Genomic DNA, 27,700 nt, shown 5'->3' with positions numbered 1-27,700 from the left:
AATCATTTTTATTTTCAACTTTTATTAAAAATATTTTTCTTTAATTTTCATAACTATCTTTTTACTTTTGTATAAATTTTTTCAAATTCTATTTTACTTCCATAATTTTATTTCAATCTACTTAAGTGTATGCACCTTTTCAAATTTTCAAACAATTTCCTTTTTTTCTTTCTTTTTCTTTTTTCTCTTTTTTGTTTCTTTTATTTTCATTGAAGACAGAAAGAGAAAAAATTCATTTTACTTTCAATTTCTATTGAAAATATCTTCATTTAGTTGTTTAATATATTTTTTCTTTTATGTAATTTTTTTCAAATTCTATTTTACTTTCATCATTTTATTTTAGTCTACTACAGTGTATTCACTTTTGCAAATTTTCAAACAATTTCCTTTTTTTCTTTCTTTATCTTTTTTTGTTTCTTTACTTTTTTCTTGAATAAAGAAAAAAAAATTCACATTTATTTTTAATTTTTATTAAAAATATTTTTCTAAAAAAAAGAAAAAAATAAAATCACTAAGTAAAAACCATTCTTCTAGTAAAGAAAGATTGAAAATGAAAGATGGTTGTATTTTTTTATTTTAATCAAGGTGAGTGTTTATTTCCAGGCACTCAGATTTACTTTTTCTAATTTCAGAAAAAATGTTTATGACAAGTTCAGTCCTTGAGGCACTAATGTCAGCTTTCTAATAAAATAAGAATAAGAATATGCAAGGCCAATGAAAGTGGCATATTTAAAAGATATATTTAATATACAGGATACTCAGTCATTCAACAGAAGCACGTGTCCTTTTTATATACTTCTTTTGAAAAACACAAAATAAAGGTGACCTAAGAATTCTCTCACAGTTTGCTTTAAAAGGTTTAACTGATTGATGGTAACTGACAGCAAAAAGACAAAAAGAGGTTAGAAAAGATTACTCTATAAAAGTAAATACACACCAAGATCAATGTCGGTTGTGAATTAGCCGTGTTAGTTTTCATAACATTGTTATCATATAATAAATATATGTATTAATATTCCAAATTATTTTAAACAAGTTCTAATTCTACTGTATTATTTTTCTCCCTGATACTTAAATAAATTCATAACATTCCCACCATGATAAAAAAAATAAAAATAAAAAAATAAAATAAATAAATAAAAATATTTTTCTTTAAATTTTTTCTACTCTATTCTTTATTTTTGTGTATATTATTTCAAAATCTATTTACCCCATCACCTCATTTTAGTCTACTTCAATGTATTCACTTTTTCAAATTCTCAAAAGATTTCTTTTTTCTCCCCCCCACCTTTTTTTTCCTCTAATCTGTCAAACCATGATCAACACTGAGACCAAAACACACCTAGGATCTAGCATCATCTATTCAATTTGTGTGTGTGGGTGTGTTTTTAATTTTTAATTTTAATACTTTTTAAATTTTAATTTTTTTATTTCAATTTTTCTACCTCATTAATTCCTTTTCTCCCATCAAAATGACAAAATGAAGGAATTCACCCCAAAAGAAAGAGCACGAGGAAACGACAGCAGGAATTTAATCAACACAGATGCAAGCAAGATGTCTGAACCAGAATTTAGAATCACGATAATAAGAATAATAGCTGGAGTCAAAAATAGATTAGAATCCCTTTCTGAAGAGATAAAACAAGTAAAAAATAGCCAGAATGAAATGAAAAATGCTATAACTGAGCTGCAATCATGGATGGATGCAGCCATGGCAAGGATGGATGACACAGAACAGAGAATAAGCAATATAGAAGACAAACTTATACAGAATAATGAAGCAGAAAAAAAAGAGGGAGATTAAGGCAAAAGAGCACGATTTAAGAATTAGGGAAATCAGTGACTCATTAAAAAGGAACACCATCAGAATCATAGGGGTCCCAGAAGATGAAGAGAGAGAAATAAGGGTAGAAGGGTCATGTGAGCAAATCATAGCAGAAAATTTTCCTAACCTGGGGAAAGACACAGACATCAAAATCCAGGAAGCATACAGGACTCCCATTAGATTCAACAAAAACCGACCATCAACAAGGCATATCATAGTCAAATTCACAAAATACTCAGGCAAGGAGAGAATCATGAAAGCAGCAAGGGAAAAAAAGCCCCTAACCTACAAGGGAAGACAGATCAAGTTTGCAGCAGACCTATCCACAGAAACTTGGCAGAGCAGAAAGGAGTGGCAGGATATATTCAGTGTGCTGAATCAGAAAAATAAGCACCCAAGAATTCTTTATCCAACAAGACTGTCATTCAAAATAGAAGGAGAGATTAAAAGTTCCCCAGAGAAACAAAAATTAAAGGAGTTTGTGACCACTAAACCAGTCTTGCAAGAAATTTTAAGGGGAACTTTCTGAAGGGAGAAAAGATGAAAATAAATAAATAAATAAATAAATAAATACCAAAAGCAACAAAAGATGAGAAAGGACCAGAGAACACCACCAGAAACTCCAACTCTACAAGCATTATAATGGCAATAAATTCATATCTTCCAGTACTCTAAACGTCAATGGACTCAATGCTCCAATCAAAAGACATAAGGTAACAGAATGGATTGGAAAACAAGAGCCATCTATATGCTGTTTACAAAAGACCCACTTTAGCCTAAAGACACCTTCATTTTGAAAATAAGGGGAGGAAGAACCATCTATATGTTAATGGTCAAAAAAGAAAGCTGGAGTAGCTATACTTATATCACACAATCTAGACTTTAAAATAAAGACTGTATCAAGAGATGAAGAAGGGCATTATATCATAATCAAGAGGTCTATCCACCAAGAAGACCTAAAAATTGTAAACATTTACGTGCCAAATGTGAGAGCACCCAAATATATAAATCAATTAATCACAAATATCAAGAAACTCATCAAGAGTAATACCATAATAGTCAGAGATTTCAACACCCCACTCACAGCAATAGACAGATCATCTAATAAAAAATCAATGAGGAAACAATGGCTCTGAATGACACACTGGACCAGATGGACTTAACTTCATCCTAAAGAAGCAGAATATACATTCTTCTCCAGTGCACATGGAATGCTTTCCAGAATAGGCCATATACTGGGACACAAATCAGCCCTAAGTAAGTACAAAAAGACTGGGATCATACCGTGCATATTTTTAGACCACAACACTATGATACTTGAAATCAACCACAAGAAAAAAATTGGAAAGGTAACAAATACTTGGAGACTGAAGAACATCCTACTAAAGAATGAATGGGCTAACCAATCAGTTAAAGAGGAAATTAACAAGTATATGGAAGTCAATGAAAATGATAACACCACAATCCAAAACCTTGGGGACACAGCAAAGGCAGTCATAAGAGGAAAGTATATAGCAATCCAGGCCTTCCTAAGAAGGAGGAAAGATCTCAGATACACAACCTCACCTAATGCCTTAAGGAGCTGGAAAAAGAACAGCAAATAAAACCCGAAACCAGCAGAAGACAGGAAAGAATAAAGATTAGAGCAGAAATCAATGCTATTGAAACCAAAAATGAAAAAAAAAAAAAAAAACAACAACAGTAGAACAGATCAATGAAACCAGAAGCTGGTTCTTTGAAAGAATTAACAAAATTGATAAACTACTAGCCAATTTGATCAAAATGAAAAATTAAAGGAGCCAAATAAGTAAAATCAAGAATGAAAGAGGAGAAATCACAACCAACACAGCAGAAATAAAAACAGTAATAGAATATTATGAACAATTATATGCCAACAAAATGGGCAATCTGGAAGAAATGGACAAATTCCCAGAAACATATTCACTACCAAAACTGAAACAGGAAGAAATAGAAAATTTGAACAGATTCATAACCAGTGAGGTAATCGAATTAGTAATCAAAAATCTGCCAAAAAACAAGAGTCCAGGGCCAGGTGGCTCTCCGGGGGAATTCTACCAAACATTTAAGGAAGAGTTAACACCTATTCTCTTGAAGCTGTTCCAAAAAATAGAAATGGAAGAAAACTTCCAAACCCTTTCTATGAAGCCAGCATTACCTTGATTCCAAAACCAGACAGAGACCACACTAAAAAGGAGAACTATAGACCAATTTCCCTGATGAACACAGATGCAAAAAACCTCAACAAGATATTAGCCAACCGGGTCCAACAATACATTACAAAAATTATTCACCACCAACACGTGGGATTTATACCTGGGATGAGGAGTTGGTTCAATTTCCGCAAAACAATTAATGGGATTCATCACATCAACAAAAGAAAGGACAAGAACCATATGATCCTCTCAATAGATGCAGAGAAAGCATTTGACAAAATATAGCATCCTTTCTTGATAAAAACCCTCAAGAAAGTAGGGCTAGAAGGATCATACCTCGAGATCATAAAAGCCATATATGAACAACCCAGCGCTAATATCATCCTCAATGGGGAAAACCTGAGAGTGTTTCCCCTAAGGTCAGGAACAAGACAGGGATGTCCACTCTCACCACTGTTACTCAACATAGTATTGGAAGTCTTTTGTCCTCTGCAATCAGACAACACAAAGAAATAAAAGGCATCCAAAACAACCAGGAGGAGGTCAAACTTTCACTCTTCACAGATGACATGATACTCTATATGTAAAACCCAAAAGATTCCACCAAAAAACTGCTGGAATTGATTCATGAATTCAGCAAAGTTGCAGGATATAAAATCAATGCACAGAAATCAGTTGCATTCCTATACACAAACAATGAAGCAACAGAAAGAGAAATCAAGGAATCGACCCCATTTACAGTTGCACCAAAATCCATAAAATACCTAGGAATAAATCTAACCAAAAAGGTGAAAAATCTATACACTGAAAACTATAGAAAGCTTATGAAACAAACTGAAGAAGCATGAAAAAGATTCCATGCTCCTGGATAGGAACAACAAATATTGTTAAAATGTTGATACTACCCAAAGCAATCTACATATTCAACGCGATCTCTATCAAAGTAACACCAGCATTCTTCACAGAGCTAGAACAAATAATCCTAAAATTTGTATGAAACCAGAAAAGCTCTGAATAGCCAAAGTGATCTTGAAAGAGAAAACCAAAACTGGAGGCATCACAATCCCAGACTTCAAACTATACTACAAAGCTGTAATCATAAAGACAGTGTTGTACTGGCACAAGAACAGACACTCAGATCAATGGAATAGAAAAGAGAACCCAGAAATGGACCCACAAACATATGACCAACTAATCTTTGACAAAGCAGGGAAGAATATCCAATGGAATAAAGACAGTCTCTTCAGCAAGTGGTGCTGGGAAAATGACAGCAACATGCAGAAGAATGAACCTGGACCACTTCCCTACACCATACACAAAATAAACTCAAACTTGATGAAAGACCTAAATGTAAGACAGGAAGCCATAAAAATCTACGAGGAGAAAGCAGGCAAAAACCTCTTTGATCTTGCCCGTAGCAACTTCTTACTCAACACGTCTCCTGAGGCAAGGGAAACAAAAGCAAAAATGAACTACTGGGACCGCATCAAAATAAAAACCTTCCCCACAGAGAAGGAAACAATCAGCAAAACTAAAAGGCAACTGACAGAATGGGAGAAGATATTTGCAAATAACATAGCAGATAAAGGGTTAGTATCCAAAATCTACAAAGAACTTATCCAACTCAACACCCAAAAAACAAATAATCCAGTGAAGAAATGGGCAAAAGACATGAATAGACGCTTCTCCCAAGAAGACCTCCAGATGGCCAACTGACACATGAAAAAATGCTCACTATCACTCATCATCAGGGAAATACAAATCAAAACCACATGAGATACCACCTTACACCTGTCAGAATGGCTAACATTAACAACTCAGATAACAATAGATGTTGGCAAGGATGCAGAGAAACAGGATCTCTTTTGCATTGTTGCTGGCAATGCAAGCAGGTTCAGCCACTCTGGAAAACAATATGGAGGTTTCTCAAAAAATGAAAAATAAAACTACTCTATGACCCAGCAATTGCACTACTAGGCATTTATCCAAGGGATACAAGTATGCTGTTTTGAAGGGACACATGCACCCCCATGTTTTTAGCAGCACTATCAACAATAGCCCAAGTATGGAAAGAGCCCGATGTCCATTGATGGGTGAATGGATAAATAAAATGTGGTATATATATACAATGAAGTATTACTCAGCAATCAAAAAGAATGAAATCTTGCCATTTGCAACCAGGTGGATGGAACTGGAGGGTATTATGCTAAGTGAAGTTAGTCAGAGAAAGACAAAAATCATATGACTTCGCTCATATGAGGACTTTAAGAAACAAAATAGATGAACATAAGGGAAAGGAAACAAAAAAAAACAGGGAGGGGGACAAAACAGAAGAGACTCATAGATAACAAAATGAGGGTTAAAGGAGGGGTTGTGGGAGGGGGGATGGGCTAAATGGGTAAGGGCATTAAGGAATCTACTCCTGAAATCATTGTTTCACTACATGCTAACTAATTTGGATGTAAATTTTAAAAAATAAAAAAATAATAAAGTAAAGGTGAAAAGAAAGAAAGAAAGAAAGAAAGAAAGAAAGAAAGAAAGAATCAAACAAAGAAACAAAGAAAGAATGTTGGTAACCTAAAGGATATGAATGGGAAAGGAAAGAGTGAATACTGTGATATATGAAGCCTAATAAATGTCAGGCTGAGACATTAATTACCAAAACTAAGGTAATAATAGTACAGATAAAAAAATATAACATAAGGTGTGTTTAAGAAGTAAAGTTGAGGGGTGCCTGTGTGGCTCAGTTGGTTAAGCGTCTGATTCTTGGTTTGGGCTCCAGTCATGATCTCACGGTTTGTGAATTTGAGCCCTGCATCCAACTCTGTGCTGGTAGCATGCTCCCTACTTGGGATTCTCTCTCTCCCTCTCTCTCTCTCTGCCCCTTCCCTGCTCGTTCTCTCTTACTGTCTCATTTATTATGAATAAATAAACTTAAAAAATGTTTTCAAAAAAGTAAAGTTGATGTAGATCAAGCATTGGCTAGTTTTGCAAAGGAAGAGGGGATAAAGTGAAAAAGCTGAAAAGGTTTGCTGGTGGTAACATTAATCAAGACTTGAGTACAGAAGAAGGAAGTTGTCCTGAAGGAAGATGAAATCAGTTGTGGAAACACTGAGATTGCAGTGTTGGCAAGTTTCAATACAGCAGTGTTATGGCTTAGCAAGTATTGGTACTAGACATGAAGATCTTTGAGTTAATGCAGAGAAATAATAATTAGGAGGCAGAAATGGGTATATCCCAAAGGGGAAGTTTGGTTACAGAAAGAGAATCCAGTTAAAGACACAAGCTTACAAGATGACTGTATGTCAGAACATCTTAGAAAGAAGCACTAGTTACACTATGAGGAGTGGTCACAAATGAAGAAGAATCAAGAAAATATACCCCACAGAATCTAAAAGCAAAAGGAGCTAAGGAAGGAAGGGCAGCATCTTCAAATGCTGCAAAGAGAAGAACATTGACTCTTAACCAAACAACTCTCTGACATACATAATTTTTTTAAAGTAATGTCCACTACTCCTAGAGTCAGATAAACTAATGATGAGATAAAGGATAAAACTAGAAAAAAGAGATAAAGGATAAAACTAGAAAAATAAATTAATGTAAAGATATGAATAAGATTGTTTGTAAACAGAAAACTTGGTTTCTAGTTATGATGTTTTCAGTGACTACATAACCTTATAGAAATCATGTAGTCCCTGGGGCGCCTGGGTGGCTCATTCAGTTGAGCATCCGACTTCAGCTCAGGTCATGATCTCACAGCTGGTGAATTTGAGCCCCGCGTCAGGCTCTGTGCTGACAGCTCAGAGCCTGGAGCCTGCTTCTGCTTCTGTGTCTCCCTCTCTCTCTGCCCCTAACCCACTCGCATTCTGTCTCTGTCTCTGTCAAAAATAAACATTTTTAAAAAAGAGGAAAAAAAAAAGGAATCATGTAGTCCCTCCAGGGTCTCTGTTTATCAGCTGTAAAGTGAGTTAATTACATTAGAATAATCATTTGACTATTACATTAACCTCTGAGTCTGTGTATGTCATTTTAAACTAAAATTGTAAATAAATTTGCTTGCATGAATTAAAAATACAATATCCAATGTATATAACTCTGTGCGCTGCCTCCTTCATAACTTTATTCTGTAGAGATGAAAAGGATTTTTAGGTATTAGTCACTAATTTTCTTATGCATATTCCCAACTCTCAAACAATAGCCAAATCAAAGCTGTAAAAGCTCATAAAAATTTAAAACTGGAATAATATGCAGATGTCCTTTTAAAAATTGTGAAATGCTTATGAATGTCCTTTTAAAGTCTCATCCCAAATCACAAAAGTATTTTTGCAAAGAAGGGTATAGTGTGATGTTTATTCACCACATTTAGGTATCATTTTTTCCAACACTTATCAGTAATGATTCCAAAAGTCCCGATTATAGTAGGCAAATATTTCCATAAACATCTGGCTTTTTGCAAAACCTTAGGTGGTTTCACTAAGAAGTGGAATAACTTCTCTGAGATGCGTTGTGCTCTGATGATGCAAATACATTATTCTTAGGATGCTTAATGTTTTTCCCTTTGACCTAGAAAGCACTTCCTTTTGACTTGTTTTCTCATTATTATTCTGGTTCTGTTCCGGTTTTAATGACAGTGCCAGACTTGAGATTCAGTTTTTCACTTTTTCACTCACATGTTTTCATCTATACATTTTCTTTATTCTCTAAGTTTTATTTTATGCATGGAGTCTAAAAGTATATATATATATATATATATATATATATATATAACATATATGTAAATTACTACCTATTATTTTTTAAGCCCTGGTTCTGTTGAACTATTGTCTTATGGCTCCAGATACTTTATATTTATGAGGTTTGTCATTAGGGTCATGATGGCAGGTAGAGCACATATGGATATCTCTCTTTTACTCTCTGAACAGATAAAAATGCCAGTATAATATAAATTATTTAGAGCCAATCTCTAAAGTATGAAGTAAAGCTTTAATGGAAGCAGAAACACATAGTAGTAAGTAGGATGTGAAGATGAAGTGCTCCTGGAGATGATTGGAATTTGGGTTTTAACATTTGCTCAAACAAGAGTCAAAATAGCATGTCCCAAACCAAAATAAAATTCAAAATTTGGGTGCCTGCAAGAAGCTAAAATCCCATAATGTGCTGCCTCTCTGTGAATACAAATCTGAATATCTCTGTCCACTAACCATGGCTACTATAATTCCATACATGGCATTGGTGGACAGCTTATTTCTAACTTCTAACTTAGTGAATTGAGATTATATTGCAAAATCTCCCAAATATTGGGCTTACACAAAATTCACCTGCAACTTAATGTCCATGTACAAATAAATAGATAAAGAGAAGGTGGTACACAAAGGAGCTGTCTGGTGCCATCTCTCTCCTCTGCCCCTCAGCATAAACACAGAGCCATCTGCAGGAAGAAGCACAGCACCAAACTGGCTGCCTAACTTCCTTACACCAAGTCCCACCCCCAGTGCTGACAGGACTTCGCTTCTCAGTCAACCTTGCCTCATTCCCAGCACGGTGGGCCTGTTCCCCAGAAGATGGGAACAAATCCTTGCCTACACCACATCTCCTGAACAGAGAGTTCAGCAGAGCCTCAATTCTGGTGGATTTAGTGTCAAGTCTCATTTCACCGGAGCACACCTGTTTAGAACTCACCACCATCAAGCCAGGGAGTCAACACTGCCAGAGCAGGCAAGGAGAGCCTTTCTAGGTAATTGGCCTGAAGAATAGAGTGGCAAAAACATAATACACAGAGTGCACATGGCATACACTTGGAGATACTCTGTGAAGCACCAGGCCTTGGGTACTACTTGATATCTTCTTCATAAGGTCATTACTTTCAAGAACAGGAGACATAACTGGCTTTTCTAACACAGAGAAGAAGGCAGAGACTTAACTTAGCCAATATGCCAAGATTGAAAGAATTTATCCCAAATGAAAGAACAAGATAAGGCCACAGCCAGAGCTCTAAGTGAAACAAACATAAGTAACATGTCTGATGGAGAATTTAGAGCAATGATCATTAGAATACTAACTGGGCTTGAGAAAATAATAAAAGACATTGGTGAGACAAGAGTTTACCACAGAGACAAGTGTTTAAAAAGAATTAATCAGAGCTGAATGATGCCATAAGCGAGACTGGAAACAGTCAATACAATGAACAGCAGGTTGGAAGAAGCAGGGGAATGATTAGTAACCTAGAAGACAAACTACTGGAAAGTAATGGAGCTGAACAAAAGAGAGAAAGAAGAGTTATGCAACATGAGAATAGATTTAAGGAACTTGGTGACTTTATCAAATGTAATAACATTAGTATTATAGGAGTCCCAGAAGAAGAGAGAAAAGTGGAAAAGAAAATTTATTTTAAGAAATAATACTACTTGGCAATGAGAAATAATGAAAAATGGCCTTTTGTAGCAACGTGGATGGAACTCAACAGTGTTATGCTAAGTGAAATAAGTCATACAGAGAAAGACAGATACCATATGCTTTCACTGTTATGTGGATCCTGAGAAACTTAACAGAAGACCATGGGAGAGGAGAAGGGGGAAAAATGTTAGAGAGGGAGGGAGGCAAACCATAAGACCCTCTTAAAAACTGAGAATAAGCTGAGGGTTGATGGAGGGTGGGAAGGAGGGGAAAGTGGGTGATGGACATTGAAGAGGACACATGTTGGGATGAGCACTGGGTGTTGTATGGAAACAAATTTAACAATAAATTGTATATTAAAGAAAAAAAAATAATAATAGCAGAAAGCTTATCTAATCTTGGGAAGAAAACAGACATCCAGATCCAGAAGGCACAGAGAAATCCCATCAACATCAACAAAAGCAAGTCAAAACCAAGACATGTTATAGCTAAATTTGCAAAAGATAGTGATAAAGAAAAAAAATCTTGAAGGCAACAGAACAAGAGAAGTCCTTAACTTACATTGGAAAACTGATAAGGCTAGCTGGAGATTTCTCAACAGAAATATCCCAAGGCAGAAGGAAGTGGCATGATATACTCAAAGTGCCAAGAGAGAAAAATCTGCACCAAGAGTACTCTACAAAGCACGATTATCAGTCAGATTAGAAAGAGAGACAGAGTTTCCCAAACAAAAACTAAAAGATTTCATAACCACAAAACCAGCCCTGCAAGAAATTTTAAAGGGAACTCTTTCAGTAGAAAAGAGAGACCTAAAATGACAAGAAAAGAAAGGATCAGAGAAAATCACTAGCAGCAACAACAAATAAATGGCAATAAATACATATCTATCAATAATTACCTGGAATGTAAATGGAATAAATGATTTCATCAAAAGACATAGGTGTCAAATGGATTGAAAAGAAATAAAGGCCCCTCTATATACTGAATACAAGAAACACATTTTAGCCTTAAAACACCTGCAGACTGAAAGTTAGAGGGTGGAGAAACACTTATCAGACAAAAGAACGTCATAAGAAAACCAGAATAGCAATGCTTCCATCAGACAAACTAGACTTTTAAAAAAGACCATGAAAAGAAACAAAGAAAGACATTATATAATCATAAAGGGGACGTCAGACAAACTAGATTTTGAAACAAAGACTATAAAAAGAAACAAAGAAGGACATTATATAATCAAAAGGGGGACAAATCTAACAAGAAAATATAACAATTTTAAATATTTATACCCCCAACATAGGAAGATCCAAATATATAAAACAATTAATAACAAACATGAAGGAACTCATTGATAATAAACTGTGATACAGGGGACTTTAACACCCACTTATTTCATTGGACAGATCAACTAAATGGAAAATAAACAAGAAAACAATGGTTTTGAGTGAAACACTGGACTACATGGACTTAACAGTTATATTCAGAATATTCCATGATAAAACAGCAGAATATATATTCTTTCCAAGTGCACATAGGACATTCTCCAGAACAGATCGCATATTAGGTCACAAAACAGGCCTCAACAAATACAAAAAGTTTGAATTCATACTGTGCACCTTTTCTGACCACAATTCTGTGAAACAAGAAATTAACCACCATAAAAATTTGGAAAGACAAGAAATACATGGAAATTAAACAACGTGCCACCAAACAATAAATGGATCAACCAGGAAACCAAAGAACAAATTTAAAAATGCATGGAAACAAATGGAAATGAAAACACAATGGTCCAAAACTGTTGGGATGCAGCAAAAGCAGTCCTAAGAGGGAAGTATATAGCAATACAGGCTTACTGCACTAAGAATGAAAAATCTAAAATAAACAACCTAAATTTACAGATAAAAGAGTGAGAAAAAGAACAACAAATGAAGCCTAAAGCTAACTGAAGAAAGAAAATCATGAAGATTAGAACAGGGGAAAAAATGATATAGTAATCAAAACACAATAAATCAGATAAATTAAACCAGGAGCTCATTCTTTGCCAAAAATTAATAGCATTGATAAACCTCCAGGCAGACTAATGAAAAAGAAAAGAGAAAGAAACCAAATAAATAATATCACAAATGAGAGAGGAGAAATGACAGCAACACCACAGAAATACAAACATAATATTATAAGATAATATTATGAAAAATTTATGTCAACAACCTGGACAACATAGAAGAAATGAATAAATTCCTAGAAACATGTAACTACCAAAACTGAACCACGATAAGCAGAAAACTTGAACAGACATAACCAGCACAGAAATTAAAGCAGTAATCAAAAACAAAACAAAACAAAAAACAAACATACAAACAAAAAAACACAACAGTCCAGGGCCAGATGGTTTTACAGGTGAATTCTACAAAAGATTTAAAGACCAGCTAATACCTATTTTATTCTATTTATTTTTGAGAGACAGAGAGATAGGGTGTGAGCAGGGTAGAGGTAGCAAGAGAGCAAGACACAGAATCCAAAGCAGGCTCCAGGCTCTCAGCTGTCAGCACAGAGCCCAATGCAGGGCTCAAATCCATGAACCATGTAATTATGACCTGGGCCAAAGTCGAACACTCAACCGACTGAGCCATCCAGGCACCCCAATTTTTTTTTGAGAGACAGAGAGAGGACACAAGTGAGTGAGGGGCAGAGAGAGAGAGAGAGAGAGAGAGAATCCCACGAGGGTCAGAGAGAGAGAGAAGTGGGGCTCTCTGGGGCTAGTGTTTTACTGGAAGCAGGGCTCATGCTCACCCAAAGTGGGGCTTGAGCTCACTCAATGTAGAACTTGAACTCAAAAACTGTGAGATCATGACCTGAGTTGAAGTCATATGCTTAACAACTGAGCCACCCAGGTGCCCCAATTCGCTCTCTACCAAACCAAATTTAAAGAATAGCTAATACGCATTCTTCTCAAACTATTCCAAAAAGTAGAAAAGAAAGGAAAACTTCTAAATTCATTCTATGAGGTCAGCACTACTCTGAAACAAAAACCAGATAAAGACTCCACTAAAAAAGAGAACTACAGGCCAATATCCCTGATGACCATGAATGCAAAAATTCTCAGTACAATACTAGCAAACCAAACTCAACAGTACACTAAAAGAATCATGCACCATGATCAAGTGGGATTTACTTATTCCTGGGTTGCAAGGGTGGTTCAATATTCCCAAATCAATCAATGTGATACACCACATTAATAAAAGAAAGGACAAGAACCATATGATCATTTTAATAGATGCACAAAAAAACCCCTCAACTAAGTAGGTTTAGAATGAATTTACCTCAAAATAATAAAGGCCACATATGAAAAATCCACAGCTAATATTATCCTCAATGGGGGAAAACTGAGAGCATTCCCTCTACAGTCAGGAACAAGACAGGGATGTTCACTATCACACTGGTATTTGTCATAGTACTAGAAGTTCTAGCCACAGCAATCAGAAAATGAAAAGAAATAAAGAGCACCCAAATGAAAAGGAAGAAGTAAAACTTTCACTATTTGCAGACGACATGATACTCTATATAGAAAACCCAAAAGACTCCACCAAAAATACTGCTAAACTGAGAAACAAATACAGTAAATTTGCAAGATACAAAATCAACACGCAGAAATCCATTGCACTTCTATACACCAATAATGAAGCAGCAGTAAGACAAATTAAGAAATCAATCCCATTCCCAGTTGCAGCAAAACAATAGGATCCTAGGAATAAACCTAACTGTGGAGGTGAAAGATCTATTCTCTGAAAACTACAAAACACTAATGAAAGAAATTGAGGATGACACAAAGAAATGAGAAGACATTCCATGCTCTTCTCATGGATTGGGAGAACAAGTATTGTTAAAATGTTTATTCTACCCAAAGCAATCTACACATTTAATGCAATCCCTATCGAAATACTAATGCATTTTTCACACAGCTTGAACAAACATTTGTATGGAACCACAAAGGCCCTGGATAGATAGCCAAAGCAACCTTGAAAATTATGGAGGCATCATAATTCCAGACTTCAAGCTATATTACAAAGCTGTAGTGATCAAAAAAGTATGGTACTGGCACAAAAATAAACACATAGATCAATGGAGCAGAATAGAAAACGCTGAAATGAATACACAACTATGTGGTCAAATAATCTTTCACAAAACAAAAAAGAGTAGTCAATGGAAAAAGACAGTCTCTTAAAAAATAGTGTTGGGAAAACTGGATGGCAACATGCAAAAGAATGAAACTGGACCACTTTCTTACACCAAACACAAAAATAAATTCAAAGTGGATTAAAGACCTAAATATGAGACATGAAACCATAAAAATCCCAGAGGAGAACACAGGCAGTAACTTCTTTGACATTGGCAGTAGCAACTTATTTCTATATATGTCTCCTGAGGCAAGGGAAACAAAAGCAAAAATAAACTACTGGGAGTTCATTAAAAAAAAAAAAAGCTTCTGCATGGTGACAAAAACAACCCACAATACTGAAAGACAACCTCCAGAATTGGAGAAGATATTTGCAAATGACACATCTGGTAAAGGGTTAATATCCAAAGTATACACAGAACTTGTAAAACTCAATGCTCAAAAAAGGAATAATCCAATTAAGAAATGGACAGAAGACATGAATAGACATTTTCCCAAAGACTGCAGATGGGCAACAGACACTTGAAAAGATGCTCAACATCATTGATAATCCCGAAAACACAAGTGAAAACTACAATGGAATTTCAGCCCACACCATTCAGAATGGCTAAAATCAACACCAGGAACAACATGTGTTAGCAAGAATGTCGAGAATGGGGAACACTTTTACAGTGTTGATGGGAATGCAAAATGGTTAAACCATCCTTGAAAGCAGTTTGGAGGTCCCTCCAAAAGTATGAAATAGATCTCCCCTATGATATAGCAATTGCACTACTAAGTATTCATCAAAACACACAAAAATATTAATTAAAATATGGATGCACCCTGTTGTTTTTAACATTATTATCTACAATAGCCAAACTATGGAAACAGCTACATGGATGGAGCTAGAGCATATTATGCTAAGTGAAATAAGTCAGTCAGAGAAAGACAAATACTGTATGATTTCACTCATATGTAGAATATAAGAAACAAAACAAATGAGCAAAAGGGAAAAAAAAAAGAGAGAAAGGCAAACCAGAAACAGACTCTTAACAATACAGAACAAACTGAGGGTGAGTGGAGGAGATGGACAGGGGCATGGATTAAATAAGTGGTGGGGATTAAGGAGTACATTTGTGATGTGCACTGGATGTTGTACGGAAGTGTTAAATTATTATACTGTGCATGTGAAACTAATATTTTACTGTATTTCAACTAATTGGAATTAACATAAATTAAAATTAAAATAAATTGAAAAAAACTAAAAAAAAGAGGCATCCCTGAGGAATCAGAGGCATAGGATTTAGTAAACAAAGATTTATTTATTTACTTATTTATTTATTTACATATAATTGACATACACTATTATATTAGTTTCAGGTGTATGAAATAATGATTTGTTATGTGTACATACTGTGTAATGAAAACCACAATAATTCTAGTTAACATCCATCACCACATATAATTAATTACAAATTTGTGTTTATTGTGATGTGAACTTTTAAGATCTACTTTCCCAGCAACCTTCAATTATATAATACAGTATTATTAACTATAGTCACCATGATGTACATTATATTCCATGACTTATTTATTTTATAATTCAACTATGGTATACTGTGACTACCTTCATCCATTTTGCCCAACCTCCAACCATCAATCTGTTTCTGTATCATGAGTTCAGTTTTTAACATTAGGTTCCACATATAAATGAGATCATATGGACTTTTTCTCTGTCTGACTTATTTCATTTAGTATAACACCCTTAGTGTCCATCCATGTTGTTGCAAATGGCCAGATTTCTTTTTTATGGCTTGATAATATTCCACTCTGAGTGTGTGTGTGAGTGTGTGTGTGTGTGTGTGTGTGTGTGTGTGTATCACATTGTCTTTATTCATTTATCAATGGACACTTAGTTTATTTCTATGTAAGTAATGCTGTGATAAACATGGGTATGCAGATATCTTTTTGAGTTAGTGTTTTTGTTTCTTTCAGATAAATACTTGGAATGGCTGGGTCAAATGATGGTTTTGTTTTTATATATTTATATTTTTGAGGAATTTCCATACTGTTTTTCATACTGGTTGCACCAATTTATATTCCCAAATATGCATCAGAGTTCTCTTTTCTCCATATCCTCTCCAACATTTATTATCTCTTGTCCTCTTAATGATAGCCATTGTAACAAATGTGAAGTGATATCTCATTTTGGTTTTAATTAGTATTTCTCAGATGCGTGATGATGTTGAGCACCTTTGGACAAAGACTTTAAATCTACTTTCTTAAATATGTGTAATCAGCTAAGGAAAGTCACAGGCAAAGAACAAGAGAAACCAGGAAAACAATGTCTCAACAAGAATATAAAGAAATAGAAATCATCAAAGGAATTAAATAGAACTTATAGGACTGAAAAGTACAGTTACTGAAATGAAAAACTTACTAGAGTGGTATAAAAGCAGATTTGACAGGCAAAAGTGTCAATGAATTTGAAGATAGGTCAAATGAAATTATCTAGCTTGAGGAGCAAAAAGAAAATAATGAAGAAAAATGAAAATAGCTTAAGGACACAAAAAATACCAACATACACAAAATGGGAGTTCCAGAAGTTGATAGATACAGAGGCAGAAAGAATATTTGAAGAAAGAATGGTTGAAAACTTACCAATTTCATAAAATACATGAAACTTCTGAGAAATTTGAAAGCATCAAATTGATTAAAGATAGCTGCACTGAGAGCCATTACAATTAATCAAAAGCCTAACATAAAAAGAGGATCTTGAAAGTGGTAAGAGAACTGACTCATTATGTACAAGAGATAATTAATCAGATTAGCAGCTGATTCTTCAGTACAAATCATGAAGACCAGAATGCAGCAAGAGGCCATATTTAATGTGCTAGAAGGAAAAAAAAAAAAAAAGGAGTTCAGCCAAGAATTCTATATTCAGCAAAACTATGCTTTATGAGGAGGAGACCTGGGGAAAATGGTGGCGTAGGAGGACGCTGGGCTCACCGCGTCCGGCCGATCACTTAGATTCCACCTACATCTGCCATAATAACCCAGAAAACCGCCAGAAGACTAGCAGAACGGAGCCTCTGGAGCCAAGCGCAGATGAGAGACACGGAAGAGGGTAGGAAGGGCAGAGAGGCAGTGCGCCTTACACGGACTGGCGGGAGGGAGCTGGGGTGGAGGGGCAGCCCGCTGGCAAAGCAGAGTCCCCAAGTCTGGCTTGCAAAAGTGGAGGTGCCAGATGGAGTGTGTTCTGACAGCAAGTGAGACTTAACATCTGGAAGGTTATAAACTAACAACTCTGCTCAGAGAACGGGAGGGCTGGAAGACAACGGGAGGGAGAATTGTTGAGCCCCTAACAACAGAGGTCAGCTTGGCAGGGAACAAAGGCGCTTGCCAGCACCATCTCCCTCGCCCACTCCCCAGCCAAAATCCCAAAGGGAACCAGTTCCTGCCAGGGAACGTGCTTGCACCACGCAAACACCCAACCTGTGTTTCTGCAGATCCATCCCTCTGGCGGGTCTGACTCCCTCCTGGTGCCACAGGGCCCCTCCCGAAGCGGAACTCCAAAGGAAAAGTGAGCTGAGCCTGCCCCTCCCGCCCCTGTGCACCTTGCCAATCCACCCCAGCTAATATGCCAGATCCCCAACACCACAAGCCTGGCAGTGTGCAAGTAGCCCAGACAGGCCACGCCACCCCACAGGGAATCCTGCCCCTAGGAGAGGGAAAGAGAAGGCACACACCAGTCTGACTGTGGCCCCAGGGGTGTGCTGGGGGCAGACATCAGGTCTGACTGTGGCCCCGCCCACCAACGCAAGTTATTCAAGACAGCACAGGGGAAGTGCCCCACAGTTCCACACCACTCCAGGGACTATCCAAAATGACGAAATGGAAGAATTCCTCTCAAAAAAAACCTCCAGGAAATAACGACAGCTAACGAACTGATCAAAAACGATTTAAACAATATAACAGAAAGTGAATTTAGAATAATAGTCATAAAATTAATCACTGGGCTTGAAAAGAGTATAGAGGACAGCACAGAATCTATTGCTACAGAGATCAAGGGACTAAGAAACAGCCAGGAGGAGCTAAAAAAATGCTATTAATGAGCTGCAAAATAAATTGGGGACAACCATGGCTTGGATTGAAGAGGCAGAGGAGAGAATAGGTGAACTAGAAGATAAAAGTATGGAAAAAGAAGAAGCTGAGAAAAAGACAAATCCAGGAGTATGAGGGGAAAATTAGAGAACTAAGTGATGCACTAAAGAGAAATAATATACGCATAATTGGTATTCCAGAGGAGAAAGAGAGAGGGAAAGGTGCTGAAGGGGTACTTGAAGAAATTATAGCTGAGAACTTCCTGGATGTGGGGAAGGAAAAAGGCATTGAAATCCAAGAGGCACAGAGAACTTCCTTCAGACATAACTTGAATCGATCTTCTGCACGACATATAGTGAAACTGGCAAAATACAAGGATAAAGAGAAAATTCTGAAAGAAACTAGGGATAAACGTGCCCTCACATATAAAGGGAGACCTATAAGACTCGTGACTGATCTCTCCTTTGAAACTTGGCAGGCCAGAAAGGCTTGGCACGATATCTTCAGTGTGCTAAACAGAAAAAATATGCAGCCGAGAATCCTTTATCCAGCAAGTCTGTCATTTAGAATAGAAGGAGAGATAAAGGTCTTCCCAAACAAACAAAAACTGAAGGAATTTGTCACCACGAAACCAGCCCTACAAGAGATCCTAAGGGGGATCCTGTGAGACAAAGTACCAGAGACATCACTACAAGCATAAAACATACAGACATCACAATGACTCTAAACCCAAATCTTTCTATAATAACACTGAATGTAAATGGATTAAATGTGCCAACCAAAAGACATGGGGTATCAGAATGGATAAAAAAACAAGACCCATCTATTTGCTATCTACAAGAGACTCATTTTAGATCTGAGGACACCTTCAGATTGAGAGTGAGGGGATGGAGAACGATTTATCATGCTACTGGAAGCCAAAAGAAAGCTGGAGTAGCCATACTTATATCAGACAAACTAGACTTTAAATTAAAGGCTGTAACAAGAGATGAAGAAGGGCATTATATAATAAATACAGGGTCTATCCATCAGGAAGAGCTAACAATTATAAATGTCTATGCGCCGAATACGGGAGCCCCCAGATATATAAAACAATTACTCATAAACATAAGCAACCTTATTGATAAGAATGTGGTCATTGCAGGGGACTTTAACACCCCACTTACAGAAATGGATAGATCATCTAGACACACAGTCAATAAAGAAACAAGGGCCCTGAATGATACATTGGATCCGATGGACTTGACAGATATATTTAGAACTCTGCATCCCAAAGCAACAGAATATACTTTCTTCTCGAGTGCACATGGAACATTCTCCAAGATAGATCACATACTGGGTCACAAAACAGCCCTTCATAAGTTTACAAGAATTGAAATCATACCATGCATACTTTCAGACCACAATGCTATGAAGCTTGAAATCAACCACAGGAAAAAGTCTGGAAAACCTCCAAAAGCATGGAGGTTAAAGAACACCCTACTAACGAATGAGTGGGTCAACCAGGCAATTAGAGAAGAAATTTAAAAATATATGGAAACAAACGAAAATGAAAATACAACAATCCAAACGCTTTGGGATGCAGCAAAGGCAGTCCTGAGAGGAAAATACATTGCAATCCAGGCCTATCTGAAGGAACAACGAAAATCCCAAATACAAAATCTAACAGCACACCTAAAGGAAATAGAAGCAGAACAGCAAAGACAGCCTAAACCCAGCAGAAGAAGAGAAATAATAAAGATCAGAGCAGAAATAAACAATATAGAATCTAAAAAAACTGTAGAGCAGATCAAGGAAACCAAGAGTTGGTTTTTTGAAAAAATAAACAAAATTGATAAACCTCTAGCCAGGCTTCTCAAAAAGAAGAGGGAGATGACCCAAATAGACAAAATCATGAGTGAAAATGGAATTTTTACAACCAATCCCTCAGAGATACAAACAATTATCAGGCAATACTATGAAAAATTATATGCCAACAAACTGGACAACCTGGAAGAAATGGACAAATTCCTAAACACCCACACGCTTCCAAAACTCAATCAGGAAGAAATAGAAAGCTTGAACACACCCATAACCAGTGAAGAAATTGCATCAGTCATCAAAAATCTCCCAAAAAATAAGAGTCCAGGACCAGATGGCTTCCCAGGAGAATTCTACCAGATGTTTAAAGCAGAGATAATACCTATCCTTCTCTAGCTATTCCAAAAAACAGAAAGGGAAGGACAACTTCCAGACTCATTCTATGAAGCCAGTATTCTTTGATTCCTAAACCAGACAGAGACCCAGTAAAAAAAGAGAACTACAGGCCAATATCCCTGATGAATATGGATGCAAAAATTCTCAAGAAGATACTAGCAAACCGAATTCAACAGCATATAAAATGAATTATTCACCATGATCAAGTGGGATTCATTCCTGGGATGCAGGGCTGGTTCAACATTTGCAAATCAATCAACGTGGTACATCACATTTAAAAGAAAGGATAAGAACCATATGATCCTGTCAATCGATGCAGAAAAGGCCTTTGACAAAATTCAGCAACGTTTCTTAATAAAAACCCTCGAGAAAGTCTGGATAGAAGGAACATACTTAAACATCATAAAAGCCATTTATGAAAAGCCCACAGCTAACATCATCCTCAAGGGGTAAAAACTGAGAGCTTTTTCCCTGAGGTCAGAAATATGACAGGGATGTCCACTCTCCCGCTGTTGTTTAACATAGTGTTGGAAGTTCTAGCATCAGTTATCAGACAACAAAAGGAAATCAAAGGCATCAAAATTGGCAAAGATGAAGTTAAGCTTACACTTTTTGCAGATGACATGATATTATACATGGAAAATCCGATAGACTCCACCAAAAGTCTGCTAGAACTGATACATGAATTTAGCAAAGTTGCAGGATACAAAACCAATGCACAGAAATCAGTTGCATTCTTATACACTAATAATGAAGCAGCACAAAGGCAAATAAAGAAACTGATCCCATTCACAATTGCACCAAGAAGCATAAAATACCTAGGAATAAACCTAACCAAGGATGTAAAAGATCTGTATGCTGAAAACTATAGAAAGCTTATGAAGGAAATTGAAGAAGATTTAAAGAAATGGAAAAACATTCCGTGCTCATGGATTGGAATAATAAATATTGTCAAAATGTCAATACTACCCAAAGCTATCTACACTCTCAATGCAATCCCAACCAAAATTGCACCAGCATTCTTCTCGAAACTAGAACAAGCAATCCTAAAATTCACATGGAACCGCAAAAGGCCCCGAATAGCCAAAGTAATTTGGAAGAAGAAGACCAAAGCAGGAGGCATCACAATCCCAGATGTTAGCCTCTACTACAAAGCTATAATCATCAAGACAGCATGGTATTGGCACAAAAACAGACACATAGACTAATGGAATAGAATAGAAACCCCAGAACTAGACCCACAAACGTATGGCCAACTCATCTTTGACAAAGCAGGGAAGGGTATCCAATGGAAAAAGACAGTCTCTTTAACAAATGGTGCTGGGAGAACTGGACAGCAACATGCAGAAGGTTGAAACTAGACCACTTTCTCACACCATTCACAAAAATAAACTCAAAATGGATAAAGGACCTGAATGTGAGACAGGAAACCATCAAAACCCTAGAGGAGAAAGCAGGAAAAGACCTCTCTGACCTCAGCCGCAGCAATTTCTTACTTGACACATCCCCAAAGGCAAGGGAATTAAAAGCAAAAATGAACTACTGGGACCTTATGAAGATAAAAAGCTTCTGCACAGCAAAGGAAACAACCAACAAAACTAAAAGGCAACCAACAGAATGGGAAAAGATATTTTCAAATGACATATTGCACAAAGGGCTAGTATCCAAAATCTATAAAGAGCTCACCAAACTCCACACCCAAAAATCAAATAACCCAGTGGAGAAATGGGCAGAAGACATGAATAGACACTTCTCTAAAGAAGACATCTGGATGGCCAACACGCACATGAAAAAATGCTCAACATCGCTCCTCATCAGGGAAATACAAATCAAAACCATACTCAGATACCACCTCACGCCAGTCAGAGTGGCCAAAATGAACAAATCAGGAGACTATAGATGCTGGAGAGGATGTGGAGAAACAGGAACCCTTTTGCACTGTTGGTGGGAATGCAAATTGGTGCAGCCGCTCTGGAAAACAGTGTGGGGGTTCCGCAAAAAATTAAAAATAGATCTACCCTATGACCCAGCAATAGCATTGCTAGGAATTTACCCAAGGGCTACAGGAGTCCTGATGCATAGGGGCACTTGTACCCCAATGTTTATAGCAGCACTCTCAATAATAGCCAAATTATGGAAAAAGCCTAAATGTCCATCAACTGATGAATGGATAAAGAAATTGTGGTTTATATACACAATGGAGTACTACGTGGCAATGAGAAAGAATGAAATATGGCCCTTTGTAGCAACGTGGATGGAACTGGAGAGTGTGATGCTAAGTGAAATAAGCCATACAGAGAAAGACAGATACCATATGTTTTCACTCTTATGTGGATCCTGAGAAACTTAACAGAAACCCATGGGAGAGGGGAAGGAAAAAAAAAGAGGTTAGAGTGGGAGATGGCCAAACCATAAGAGACTCTTAAAAACTGAGAACAAGCTGAGGGTTGATGGGGGTGGGAGGGAGGGGAGGGTGGTTGATGGGTATTGAGGAGGGCACCTTTTGGGATGAGCACTGGGTGTTGTATGGAAACCAATTTGACAATAAATTTCATATATTGAAAAAAAAACTATGCTTTATGGAAGAAGGAGAAATCAAACCATCCCAAGGTAAACAAAAGTGAGAGAGATCATTTCTGGTATACAGGAAATGCTAAAGGAAATCCTTCAGGTGGAAATGTAAGGACACTACACAACAGCTTGAAGCCAAAGGAAGAAAAAAAAATTGGCAAAAATAACTGCATAGGGAAATATACAAGCCAGTATTATTGCATTTTTGGGTTTTAACTCCTATTTTTTTCTCCTATATGATTTAAAAAACAAATGTATGAAACTATTATTATGTATATATTTTAATGGGCACACAATGTGTAAGATGCAATCTGTGACAATAGCAGTGTGAAAGAACAGGGACAAAGCTGTATAGAAGCAGTTTTGTGTGCTCTTGAGAGAAGGTTAAAAGTAATTGAAACTCTGTTGTTTTAAGATGTTAATTGTAATCCCCAAGGTAACTACTAAGAAAATGATTTAAAAATGTAGTTTTGTAAATAAAATTTAATAAGCAAGACAAAATTAAAACACTATACAAGTAAATGGAGCTATTTTTTTTTTTAAGTGTGAAAAGTCACAGTGAGCCTACTTTGTCATCTCCTAATTTGCCATGCAGGTTTAGAGATCATTTAAATGAAATTACATATGCAAACATATATGAAAGTATTTTTCTTAATCGTAAAGCATTATAAAGTATTTGTTAAAATATTGTTAAAATTAAAATTAATTAAAATAAAAGTTAATTAAAAAATTAAAATTGTTAAAAGAGATCTATTTCTAGACAAAAAAATGTTTAGTAAAATTAAATAATAGCCATGAAAAAAAAATTACCAAAAAGGAAATAAGAAAGGACTCAAAGTAATGCACTAAAAAAATTAATTAAATATAAAAAAGGCAGTAAGGGAGTAACTGAAGGACAAAAAATTATGACATACAGAAAACAAATAGCAAAATGGAAGAAGCGAAAGATAGGTCAGTGAACCTTGTTCTCCTTATCATTAAGAAAGGGACACAATGCTGAATGGGCCTCTCTGAATTTTATAGACAACATAAATGACATTTGAGCATGCTGCTCTGTAAACCTGAGTGGAGCTCATCATAAGAAAAGATTCTGTGTGACTCTAGCTTCTATGCAAGCTGTCCTCATTCTTAAGCCTATAAGCCTGTAAATGCAATGTTACTCTGTGACAGACAGGGATGCTGAAGGAAGCCCTGGAAAGCAATAGGAGGATCACAGAGCAAATGCCTAAGGTCTTAGAGTATGTCCTCTTCTGGATAAAGTTATTTTCTATTTGAAAAGCAGCAACTGACTACTGGTTCTTTGTGGACACCAAACACTTAACCATTAGAGACCAAATGACAATGTGATAGACCCAAGATGTCCATTGTAAACTAGGTATTATATTACTAATTGAATCATAAAGTTGAGCTGCACATTATACATTCAATTATTAAATGAATTGGTATGTATGAGACTGGATCTAAGCAGGTCCAAAAGGCACTGGTAAGAGGTATACATGGATAGATATACAGATACCCATGATACTTTCACCTAGTGCCTCACCATCTCTCCTGCAGGCTTCAGTAGGAGTTCCCCATATAAAATTAATGAAATGGGAAAAAAGCAGAGGCCTGGTTAATGACTGCATCATGTAAAAAAAAAAAAGTACACATTTCAGCAAGCAACAGGGTCTTGGCATGAAATAGATACTCTGTAAATAGTATGTGTTTATAAGTGGGTAAGCAGAGTTAAGGGAAAAAAGGACTAGTTAGCAACCCCTAACAACCATGAGAAACTGATAACATTCTAGGCTTGAAAAGGGAAGGGAAGGGATGGCTATGTGAGTCTGAAGAGACTTGAAGCTGACAGAGAAGTCAGCCCCCCAAAAATACGTGGATTTGGAAGAATCCACTGCCATGCTGTAACCCTGGAGAGAGAAGATTCAGAGAATAAATGCCTTGACCTCTTTCATCTTACAAACCCAAATTCTCTTCTGATGCCTGTAATAAGGAGTTTGAGGGATTTAGGGCAATCTAGAAAAAAGATATGACCATGAGGGGGTGTAACACTCAACAAGCTTTATTGGGTGGCTCATGGGCAGGTTGCATGACAGGGAAAGTCCCTTACAGCAGGAATCTGTCCAAAGGCTCAATGAGAAGGGGTTGCCATCCAGGAGAGGAAGGTAAAGGATATCTGGGGAGAGGGAGCTCACATTTCCATAGGATATTGCTCAGGAGCTTGATGGGGAGTATCTGGGTTAAAGAGCTCTGAAAGGCCCTAGCAGCATGGTGGTCTTTAAAGCACAGGGCTCTATCTTATCAATGGTCAACAGATGTGGGGTGAGGTTTCCTCAGTGATTCAAAGCAGGGAGACCATAAATAGATACAAATGTGCTTGTTTGGGTAATTTAAAAACAACTGGATTTACAAAAATTGGAATTTGACACCTGTGGGCTTTTGAGCTAATGGAACTCAGCCTGCAGTGAAGAAATAAACAACCTAGGAACAAATACACAGAGGCCATCTTTTACTATTTAGATAATAGCTTCAAATTGGTCAAGTTTAATTGAAAGCTGGAGAGCCAGGAAGCCTATTTATTGCATTTTTAGAGGTCTGTCCCCTTGAATATGGAATAAAGTAGACAGAAGATCTGGAGAGGTAAAGAACAGATAGCAGAGGTGTTCAGGATCAGCACAACACCAGCCAGAAGCAGTAATAGCAACTATATCATAATCCTACTCCAGTGGTTGTGAAAATATGTTGCAAATTTAACTGGTTCAAATTTTGAGTGATACCTCTGGTTTTCTATTTACTCAAGGTACAGATTTATGTATAGTGGATTGACTGGCTGGTGAGAAATGTGCAAAGAACAAGGTGATAATATTAGGACAAGTAGGTATGGGGAAGAGATATGGGACACTCTTCTCAGATATTTGTGTCTTAAACTGCTTCTATCTTTTTAGTTTATCACTGTAGTATAAGACTTTCTCCTCAAATACTGAAGTGGAAGAAGAGATTCATGGAGGATTTCACACTGACAATTCAATGCACACATCACTTCCACTCTCATTTCATTGACCTGAACTAGTCACATGTTCCTGCCTGTGAGTGGGAAACTATAATCCAGGGGAACTGAATATCAGTGAGCCCAATAAAGCTCTTCTACATGCTCACATAAACTATTTTAGTTCAGCACTATGATGATAATTTCTCAAAAACGGTTGTGAAGTATTTAAAAGTATGGGTTCCAGAACCATATTATATGAATTTAACTCAAATTTTGTTACTTTCTAGTTCTGTGCCTTGAGTAAGTTACGTATTGTCTTTGAGATTCAGTTATTTCACTAATAAAACTGGGCTAATAAAACTTACCTCATAAAATTGATGTGAGGATTATGTCAATGAACATATTCAGAGTACTTAGCACAACACCAACTACCTAGTAAATTTTCAATACCTGTTCATATTATTTATGAACTGATTTTTATGAGTGGACACTTTTTGGAAGATGATGGAGAGTTGAAATAGAATTTGCAAATTTATTGTCATTTGAATAAGTACTATTTTATTTTTATATACTTAGTGAAAAATTTTGTAAGTGGTATCATTCCAATATATTTAATCATGAAGGGTTTATTCCTGTGTTTTAGTCTGATGCATTCACCACAATTACAGGCATACCTCAACCACATTGCTGGTTTAGTTCCAGACCATCACAACAAAAAGCCAATATCAGAATAAAACAAGTCAGATATTTTTTTTTGTTTCCCAGTGCATATAAAAGCTATGTTTACACTGTACTGTAGTCTACTAAGTGTGAAATAGCCTGATGTCTAAAAAACAATGTAAATACCTTATTAAAAATGCTTCATTGCTAAAAAATGCTATCATCTGAGATTTCAAGAAAGTCATAATCAATTCTCTTTCTTTCTTTTTTTCCCTTCCTTCCTTCCTTCTTTCCTTCCTTCCTTCCTTCCTTCCTTCCTTCCTTCCTTCCTTCCTTCCCAGGGAAGACTGCCTTAAGCAAAGTAACAACTATGATGTACCTGTTTAGTATAAGAAGCAATGACACTGGACAGATTTGAGGGCCTTTGTTTCTCAAAGAATTCCAGAAAGACTGGTCTTCATACTTCTCATTAATTTAAAATAAATTAGCTTAAAATTCACTGATTTGTCTTCAAGATGATGTTTTCATTGGGATTTACATCTCCCATCCCTCTGAAGACTCTATTATTGAAAGACATTTGTGTTCTGGGTGTCCGAATAAGATACTTTTCAAAGGGGCTGAACTTTATTCCTTATCGT

The 27,700-nt window shown here is 36.4% G+C and overlaps 1 long non-coding RNA gene across 1 annotated transcript in view; it reads left to right on the top strand.

The window, feature by feature from the left end:
- LOC122238574 overlaps positions 1-27,500 on the top strand; it is a 150,427-nt gene extending 122,927 nt beyond the window's left edge. The window contains exon 3 of the long non-coding RNA XR_006217531.1: positions 27,404-27,500. This is a non-coding gene — a long non-coding RNA (uncharacterized LOC122238574). The remainder of the gene's footprint in view (positions 1-27,403) is intronic.
- Positions 27,501-27,700: the final 200 nt, after the last annotated feature.

Source organism: Panthera tigris, chromosome B2 (assembly GCF_018350195.1).
Source record: "Panthera tigris isolate Pti1 chromosome B2, P.tigris_Pti1_mat1.1, whole genome shotgun sequence".
NCBI lineage: Eukaryota > Metazoa > Chordata > Mammalia > Carnivora > Felidae > Panthera > Panthera tigris.
Note: the sequence above shows the minus strand (reverse complement) of the source record. Positions and strands in the feature narration are given on the sequence as shown.